Source organism: Ursus arctos, unplaced genomic scaffold (genome assembly GCF_023065955.2).
Source record: "Ursus arctos isolate Adak ecotype North America unplaced genomic scaffold, UrsArc2.0 scaffold_16, whole genome shotgun sequence".
NCBI classification, from domain to species: domain Eukaryota; kingdom Metazoa; phylum Chordata; class Mammalia; order Carnivora; family Ursidae; genus Ursus; species Ursus arctos.
The window spans coordinates 26,881,962-26,891,605 of NW_026622830.1; the positions used below are offsets into that span (position 1 = coordinate 26,881,962).

The window sequence follows — 9,644 nt, forward strand, 5'->3', positions numbered from 1 at the left end:
CGCTGAGATCCGAACTATTTGTCCCATCTGAAAGGAGAAACAAACATTTCCTGTTCAACTGACCAAGGAGCCTGATTGCAAGACAATCCCAGCTCTAAATCCCCCACCTGTAACCCCTGTGCTCCTCCCTGTAAGTCTAAGACAACTGCCCTCTGCCTGGACATCCTGATCTTGGGATCCCCGGTGCCCTCCCAACTGCAATGGCTTGAGTAAAATCATCCCCCACATTGTCCGGTGTATTTTGTTTTTGCCACTTTCCACAGTGACGTTGTCCACTTAGGGCTCCGGCCCTGTAAGGGTCCTGTGTGTGACCTTGGAGCACTTCCTTAGCATCTCTGTGCCCCGGGCTCCTCCCCCGCAACACGGGATGCTCAGCTCACTAGCCCTACCTCCTCAGGTTGTGAGACCAAAGAAGATCACACCAGGAAGCGCTTGGCGCGGTGCCCGGCACAGAGCGAGCGCTCCAGAAATGTCAACCATTGTGCGTGCAGGAGAGGGGACTGGACGGGGCCTGCGGGGGACACGCGGCAGGCGGAAGTGGGGGGTCGAAAGCACGTCTGGAGACCTCCGCTCCCCTCCTGCGCTGGGGGGTGCCCGGTCCCCCCCTCCCCCGCCCGCCCCCCCCATCGCATGCTGGGGCGGGGGACACACTCCTCACTCCTCCCCTCCTCGTCGCCCGCCTTTGATTGTGGCGAGCAGCGAGTCGCGGAGCAAATTAACTTTTTGCACACTTCATTATGCGCCGCCCCGCGTCCCCAGGGGCCGCGGCCCCGCCCCCGCCCCGCGCCGACAACTTGATTGGGCAATTAATCTTCGCGCCCCCCGCCCCCCCGCGCGGCCCCGGGCCTTTGTGCGCCTGCACGGCGGCCACGGGCGCCCGCCCGGCCGCCCGGTCTGCTCGCGCTGATAAGGCGCCCCGCGCCGCCGGCCCCCGCCTTTGTCAGGGCGCCGGGAGGCCCGGCCGCCGCGCTGCCGTCTCGCACCCCGTCAGCGCGCCCCCGCCCCTTCGGCTCGGTCCATCTGTTTGAGCTGCGCAATCCTCCAGCGGCCGGGGGGCTGGGGGAGGGGTCTCGCTCCTGGGCAGGGAGCCAGCACCCCCACTCCACTCGGCCGCCCCATGTGTGAGGAGTGACGCCCCCGAGCCCCCGACACACACACATACATACGCACACACACGCACACGCTCATGGGGCCGCCCAATTAAGCAGCGCGCTAGTAATTAAGAAGGGGGGCCGCGAAGCACAGCAGCGGTCTTAGGAATGGGGAGGGAGCTTCCCAGCAGTGTCCGAAAAAGAGGGGACCCTGCCACCCACTCTGTACCCCAGGTGTGTAACGCCTGGTTCTTGGCTTGGGGGTCTGCAGGCTTCAATGGCTGGAGTGGTGGTGGACTGGGTGGGGGGCGTGGGGGGCTGGGAGGGAGAGTCCCTGGGAATTTGCCTGATAAATCCTGCCTCTTTGTGCATTTTCCTGGGGTTTTGCCAGCGGTTGACCCAGCCTCAAAAAGGCAGCCTGATTGCGGTAATGTTGAGAACCCGGGTCCTCAATGGAGGGTAAATCCAAGGCTATTGTAGAGGCTCATGGCAAGGGGTTCAGCATGGAGTTCAGAAAAATGCTCCCCACTCACTACCTGAGACTGTGTGAGTGTCAGGGCAGGACTCTGTGTCCAGGGGTGGTGGAGATGATGGGCGCGGAGCACGTTGGTGCAGCACTGGGCACACAGCAAGTTCTCACCAGTGTTGGTTCTTGGTATTTTCTGTGGTTTTCCCTGGATGGGCACAGGGCCACAGTTGAAAACTGGTGGGTGAAACATGGTGCTGGAAAGAGGCCCGCGAGTTTCATCACTCTCCTGGGCAGAGGGGTAGAGTGGTGCCTGGGCATGGGCTCAGAATCTGTGGTCTCTGCAGAGCTGGGGGGTGGGGGGAGTGTCTGTGGTCCTTGGGAGGCGTCGGCAGCGTCGGCACCAGCACGCCAAGTGTGTGGGGACAAGTCACAGTCTTCACTAGTGCTCACAGAGGCAGTGACCCCGTGTTCCAAGAACCCCTGCGCATGGGGGCTGAAGAAGCAGCCTCCTCCACGTAGTCCACCAGCAACACGGAGGGAACACTTGCTGGGGGCAGAGTCCAACAGCTGCATCACTAGGTGAGGTTCAGTGGGTGATCAGAGCTGTAGAGAAGAACAAAGCAGAACAGCTGAGAATGTGTGCGGTCTCCACTTGCTGGACCCCTCCCATCCCGACCCCTGCAGAAGGCCCCATGGCCAGGGCAGTGAAAGCTCTACTCCTGGGCCTAGAGATGTATACCCTCTGCACTGTATCTCCCACTCCCTAGGACCCAGCTCCCCTAGCCAATCTGGGGCAGTGGGGCAGGATTTCCTGGGATGACGGGCAGGCCTCAGTAGGCTGTGGCCTCTCCCCCTTCTTCCCGTGGAGATGGAAGTGGTGGTTCCCTCTGATAATGACAGCCTCCAGTCTTGCGTGACTGAAAGGCCTCACGGGCCCACTGTCCAGAAGGGGCCCGGTGAGCAGGAGCTGAATTAAAATGGAGAAATAAGAAATACAGCCTCATTCCCTGCCCCACCCCCCTCACTCCCCTCATTCCCACAGCCCCTGAGGCCATGGGTGGATAGCTTCCCTTTGCTGAGCTGAGTGAGTTTGCTGGGTCTCCACCTCTTTATGGATACTATTAGGGGACACTCAGAACCAGAAGAGAAGAATAAAAAAAAACGCTGCTCAACTCTGAACAACCTCCCTCCAAACCACACTCCCCAGCCCCCCAGCCGGGTTTAGATCCCTTGTCAACCCTCATCCCTGGTTCTGATGTTCTGGCTCTAAACATCCCCAAATTCTAACGTAGGCTTTTGATTTTCTACACTATTGACATTCTATGCATCTTACTCAAACATTCTGGAATTCTGCCCCTATGTTCTAGGGATTCTGGGGCTCCAATATTGACTTTGTTGGATTCTAACCACTGAAGTCACGGCGCTCCTGCGTGGGTCAGTCAGTTAAGTGTCCGTCTCTTGGTTTCCACTCAGGAAACGATCTCTGGGTTGTGAGATTGAGCCCTGTGGTGTGCTCTGTGCTGGGAATCTGCTTGAGATCCTCTCCCTCTCCCTCCCCCCTCTGCCCCCCACCCCCGCTCGCACTCCCTTGCTTTCTCTCTCTAAAATAAATAAATAAAATCCTTAAAAAACAAGACCACATGCAAAGTCACATAATACTAGTCATAATAACAACGATTAACAGTCTTTCAATCATGTTTTAATTCAACAGATTTTTTGGAGAATTTTCTCAAAAAAAAAACCAGTGTCAGACACTGTTCTAGGCATTATACAAATAAATTAATGAAAATAAATATTTTGTTAGAAGGTGATGTGTACAGAGAGACGGGTAGGGAGTGAGGGGTTGCAATTAAAATTGATGGCCAAGGTAGGACACACTAAGAAGGTGACATCTGATTTTCTATTTGTTCTTTCAGATATTGAGATTTGAAATCTCAGTCTGTAATTGTGGATTTCTTTCTCTTTGCAAGTCTATCAGTTTTTGCTTCATGTGTTTTGAATCTCTGCCATTAGGGACATAAACATTTAAAATGTTACATGCTTTTGATTAGTTGACCTCTTATTCATTATAACATGACCTTGTATCTGTCCCTCGTAAGATTCTTTGCTCTGAAAGAACCTTTGTTTGATACTAAACAGCCACCCAGTGTTCTTTTTTTTTTTTTTTTTAATATATATTCCGATCCTTTTAGGGGTCGGATCATCAAAAGTTCACAATGATTTAACATTGGCTTTCTCTAGACTAGGTATTCAAAGTCAGCTTTTCTTTTTCTGAGTGTGTTTGTGGGTTTGTTTGGGTTTTTTTCCCATCCTTTCTCCCTTCCCTTCCTGTTATGAGCTGAATTGTGTACCCCCAGAATTCATATGTTGAAGGCCTAACCCCCATTACCTCAGAATGGGACTATATTTTGTTGACAGGACCTTTATTGTGGTAAATAAATTAAAAGGAAGCCTTTAGGATAGGCCCTAATCCAATCTGACTGGTGTCCTTACAAGAGGAAATTTGGGGGGAACGTGGGTGGCTCAGTTGGTTAAGCATCTGACTCTTGATTTTGGCTCAGGTCATGATCTCAAGGCTGGTGAGATCCAGCCTGCATCGGGCTTTGTGCTGGGCGTGGAGCTTGCTTATGATTCCCTCTCTCTCTCTCTCTCTCTCTCTCTGCCCTTTCCCTGCACGTGCATGCAAGCGCAAGAGTGCTCTTCGCTAATAAACAAACACACAAACAAAATGTTTTTTAAAAAAGAGGAAATTTGGACACAAATTGACACAAGGAATGTGTGCACACAAAAGAAAGACCACATTAGGACACAGTGAGAAGGCAGCCATCCGCAAGCCAAAAAGAGAGATTCTAGAAGACATAAACCTATTGATATTTTGATCTTGGACTTCCAGCCTCCATAAATGTGAGGAAATAGGTTTCTGTTGTCTAAGCCACTTTGTTTTCTTTGATAAGTGCTAGCATGGTATATTTTTTCATCCTGTACTTTTAACTTGTGTCTTTATATTTAAAGTGTTTTTGTTGTTGTTGTTGTTCTTTTGTTTTGTTTTTTGTAGGTGGCACATATTTGGGTCTTTTTAAAAAGTCCAACCTGGCTGGGGTGCCTGGGTGGCTCAGCCGTTAAGCATCTGCCTTCGGCTCAGGTCATGATCCCAGGGTCCTGGGATCGAGCCCCGCATCTGGCTCCCTGCTCTGCTGGGAGCCTGCTTCTTCCTCTCCCATTCCCCCTGCTTGTGTTTTCTCTCGCTGGCTGTCTGTCTCTGTCAAATAAAAAACAAACAAACAAACAAAAAACTTAAAAAAAATCCTACCTGACAATCTCTACTTTTTAATTGGGCATGTTTAGACCATTTGCATTTAATGTGATTATTGATATAGTTAGATTTAAGCCTATTTATTTGCTTCCTATTTGTTTTCCACTTGTCCTAACTGCTCTTTATTTCCTTTTGCTTATTTTTCTGCCTTATTTTTGATTAACTGAGCATTTTTATTATTCCATTTTGTCTCCTTTGTTGGTTTATTAGCTGTAATTCTTCATTTTGTTATTTCAATGTTTACATGAGGATTTATAGTGTATACTTCTAACTGGCCTCAGTCTATCATCAAGTGATATTATATCACTTCATGTGTGTATAAGGACCTTATAATAGTACACTTCCCTTTCTTTCTTCCTGATTTTGGTTTTATTGTCCTATATTTTAGTTATGTAGATGTTATAACTTCACAAAATATTATTGTTATTGAAACAGTAAATTATCTTCTTTTTTAAAAAGCTTTTTAGAAAGATTTTATTTATGTATTTGAGAAAGAGTGAGACACAGAGAGAGAGAGAGAGAGAGAGAGAGAGAGCACCAGCAAGGGGAACAATGGCAGGCAGAGGGAGAAGGAGAAGCAGGCTACCAGCTGAGCAGGGAGCCCGATGCACGACTCAGTCCCAGGACCCTGGGATCATGACCTGAGCCAAAAGCAGACGTTTAACCAACTGAGCCACCCAGGCACCCAGTAAATTATCTTCTAAAGACATTAAAATAATAAGAAAAATCTTACGTATTTACTCACGTAATTAACATTTGTGGTGCTCTTTATTCATTTGTATAGATCTGCATTTCCATCTGGTATCATTTTTCTTCCGTCTAAAGGAATTTCATTTATCACTTCTTGTAGTGCAAATCTGTTGGTGAAGAATTCTTTCAACTTTGTATGTCTGAAAACATTTTTATTTCACCTTCATTTTTGAAGGATATTTTAACTGGGTATAGAATTTTACGTTGACACATTTTTTCTTTCATTGAGTTAAAAGATTTGCTCCAGTATATTCTCCCCTATCTTGTGTCCAACAAGAAACCTGGCATCATCCTGATCTTTGTTTCTGTGTATTTTCAAGCTTTTTTCCTGTTTTTAAAATATTTTCCTCTTTTTCACTGGTTTTGAGCAATTTGATCATGAGGGATAATTTTCTTTCTGTCTCTTTTAAAAACATTTTTAAAAAAATTTTATTTAAAGATTTTATTTATTCACATGAGGGGGAGAGAGAGAGCACAAGAGAGAGAGTGTGTGAGTGAGAGAGCAAGAGCAGGAGGAGGGAGAAGCAGATTCCCCACTGAGCAGGGAGCCCAATACAGGGCTCTATCCCAGGACGCTGAGATCATGACCTGAGCTGAAGCAGACGCTTAACTGACTGAGCCACCCCGGTGCCCCGCATCCTGTCTCTTGTGCTTGTGATTTGTTGAACCCCTTGGATCTGTAGGTTTATACCTTATATCAGATTTGGAACCTCTCAGCTATTCTCTTTCACATATTTCCTTTGGGGATTTCAGTTACACATTAGGCTGCTTGAAGTTGTTCCACAGCTCCTGATGCTCTTCTTTTTTATTTTTAATGATTATTATTTTTATCCCTCTCTGTGTTCCATTTTGGATAGTTTCTACTTGCTATGTCTTCAAATTCATTCATCTTTTCTTCTGCTGTGTTTAGTCAGCCATTAATCCCAGCATATTTTTCATTTCAGACATTGTAGTTTTCATTTCTAGAAATTCCACTTGGATTTTTTAATGTCTTAAAAGAGACAAGTGTCTCTTTAACTTTTAAACATACAGAATACAGTTGTAATAATTCTTTTAATGTTCTCATTCACAAGTTCTGTGTCAGTTCTGGGTCAGTTCCCTTTCATTCATTATTGTCCTCATTATGGATCATGTTTTCTTGTTTCTTTGCATGCCTGATAATTTTTGTTTGGATGCCAATCACTATGAATTTTACCTTTATTGGATGCTATATGTTTTTATATTTCTATATCTTCTTGAATTTTGCTCTGAGATTCAGTTAGGTGACCTGGAAACAGTTTGATGCTTTCAAGTCTTGCTTGTATGATTTGTTGGGTGGGTTCAGAGCAGTGCTCTGTTGAAGGCTAATTCTTTACCAAGACTGAGAAAAGACCTTCCTGAATACTGTAACCAGTGCCCCATGCGTTAAGATTTTTTCCTATTTGGCTCTATTTTTGGTCCTGTGTGACTGTTGGATACTGTTCTCTAGTCTTCTCCCATTTTCTTTTCCCAACCTAGAGTGGTTTTATCAGACTAAAGCACCAACCAGGGCTTAGCCTAATACCCCAGGGGGACTTTCTGCAGACTTCTGGGATCATCAGCTTTCTCCTCTCTGATACTCTGTCCTGCAAACTCAGTTCCCCTTGGTCTTCCAGGACTCTCAGCTGAATTTCTTTAACTCAGGGAATCTTCTGGGTTTCACCTAGGTTCCCCTTCCCTGCACTAAGATCTGGAAACTCCTCCCAGGCCATACACTGGGGCCATCACAGGGCTTATCTTGTTTGCTTCCCATCTGTCAGAGATCACTATCCTTTATTGCCTGATGCCCAGTGTCTTGAAAACTATCATTCCATATTATTTTTCCTGGTTTGTCTGTTTGCTTATTTGTTTGTTTCAAGTGGGAGAGTAAATCCAGCCCCCAATACTCCATCTTGGGTGGGAGCAGATGTCAGAAGGGGACATTTGAACACAGAATTGAAGGAGGTGATGAAATGAACCATGACGATATGGGGGCTGGGGGAGGAAAAGGATTCTAGGCAGTGGGAACAGCAAGTACAACAGTTCTGTGCGTATGTGCCTGAGAATGTTTGAGGAACAGAAGGAAGTGAGTATAGATGGAGCAGGGGATGCTGAGTGGGGGGTGAGAGGAGGAAGAGGTGCCAGCTTTTGTAAGATCTTACAGGCTGTGGTAAGCACTTTGGCTTTTATACCAAATGAAATGGGAGCTATGGGAAGGTTTTGAGAAGAGAAGAAACATCTTTTGACTTACATTTTACAGGATCTCTGAATTGACTGAAGTAACTGAATTCATGGAGAGATGCAAGACTGAAAGCTGGGGACAGCTGGGAACCGATGCGCTAAACCAGGCAACAGATGATGGTGACTGGGATATACCATTAAGGGGGTTAGTAACTAGGAGGGGGCTTGAGGGAAGCTTCTGGGGTGCACTCTTGCTTCTGTGTCTATGCGGCAGTTACATCAAGTGCTCACTGTGTGAAGATTCATGGATCTGGTTGTACATGTCCAGTTGTGGTCTCATCTACGTGAACATGATACCTCAATTTAAAAAAGAACACAGATGTGGGGCGCTTGAATGGCTCAGTCAGTTAAGCGACTGACTCTTGGTTTTGGCTCAGGTCATGATCTCAGGGTCATGAGTTTGAGCTCCCATTTGGCTCTGTGCTGGGTGTGGAGCCTGCATAAAAAAAATAATAAAAAATAAATAAAATAGAGAGATAAGGGTGGCATGACCAGGCTGTTGTCAGTGGAGGTGGGAAGAAGTGAGTGGCTTCTGAGCCTCTTTTATAAGTAGATCCAATAAGATTTGAGGATAAATCTAATGTTAGATGTGAGGGAAAGGAAAGGGTCCAGGATAGTGCCATGGGAGCGTTTGAGAATCTTTTCTTTTTTACCAGTGTAGAGAATGTGATGGATTTTGAGCTATGGGGGGCCACCTTTGCCTCCATGAGGTTAGAGTCTCCCTGGGAGTGAAACTAACAATGAAGAAATCAAAGTCAAAGGACCCCTGGGTGGCTTAGTCAATTGAGCATCTGATTCTTGATCTCAGCTCAGGTCTTAATATCAGGGTCATGAGTTTGAGCCCCATGTTAGGCTCCATGCCCATAAATAAATAAATAAACAAACAAACAAACAAACAAACAAACAAATAAATATCAAAGTCAAGGGGCACCTGGGTGGCTCAGTCAGTTAAGCCTCTGACTCTTGGTTTGGGCTCACGTCATGATCTTAGGGTTGTGGGATTGAGCTCCATGTCAGGCTCTGCCCTCAGCGGGGAGTCTGCTTGAGTGTCTCTCTCTCCCTCTGCCCCTCGCCCCACTCAGATGTGGAGCCTGCACTCTCTCTCTCAAATAAATAAATAAAGTAAAAAAAAAAAAAATCAAAGTCAAGATGGAAGGAGAGACAGGGTCCTCACAATAACATGTCAGCTCCTGGGGGCGCCTGGGTGGTTCAGTTGGTTGAACGTCTGCCTTTGGTTGAGGTCATGATCTTGGGGTCCTGGGATCGAGCTGGGCGTCGGCTCCCTGCTCTGCAGGGATCCTGCTTCTCCCTCTCCCTCTGCCCCTCTCCCTGGCTGTGCTCTCTCTCTCTCAAATAAATAAAATCTTTAAAAAACCCCCCAAAACAAAAAAACATGTCAGCACCTGAATCCAGCCATGCCTGAAGCCAGTAACCTGGCCTTCTCAGTTATATAAATCAATAATTTCTTTTTTTTCTTTCTTTCACTTGCGACTGGAGAGTCCAGACTGATATGACTTCCTTGCATGCTTTCCTCATGTACACCATCCCGGGGAACCTCTGTAAAAGCCATTTCCTGTCCTTTTTCAACACCTGCCCTGCACTTTCGTTCCTCTGGACCTTTGTTCCTGTGGCAGTCTAGGATTCCCTTCTTTCCTTGCCTCCTGCCCCCCATCAACACAGTCCTCCTGTTCAAGTCCAACCTGACTTCATCAGCTGAAAGCTGGAGCGGGCAGGGCCCTCCACCCTTGCGTGGATGGGATCCTGAGGTCATACTGTGGGACAC

At 47.1% G+C, this 9,644-nt stretch overlaps 1 long non-coding RNA gene across 1 annotated transcript in view; it reads left to right on the plus strand.

Moving 5' to 3' along the window:
* The window catches only part of LOC113258438 (uncharacterized), a 59,977-nt gene extending 51,686 nt beyond the window's left edge, over positions 1 to 8,291 (plus strand). Inside the window, exon 4 of the long non-coding RNA XR_003317233.4 lies at positions 7,881 to 8,291. This is a non-coding gene — a long non-coding RNA (uncharacterized LOC113258438). The remainder of the gene's footprint in view (positions 1 to 7,880) is intronic.
* The last annotated feature ends 1,353 nt before the right edge of the window (positions 8,292 to 9,644 follow it).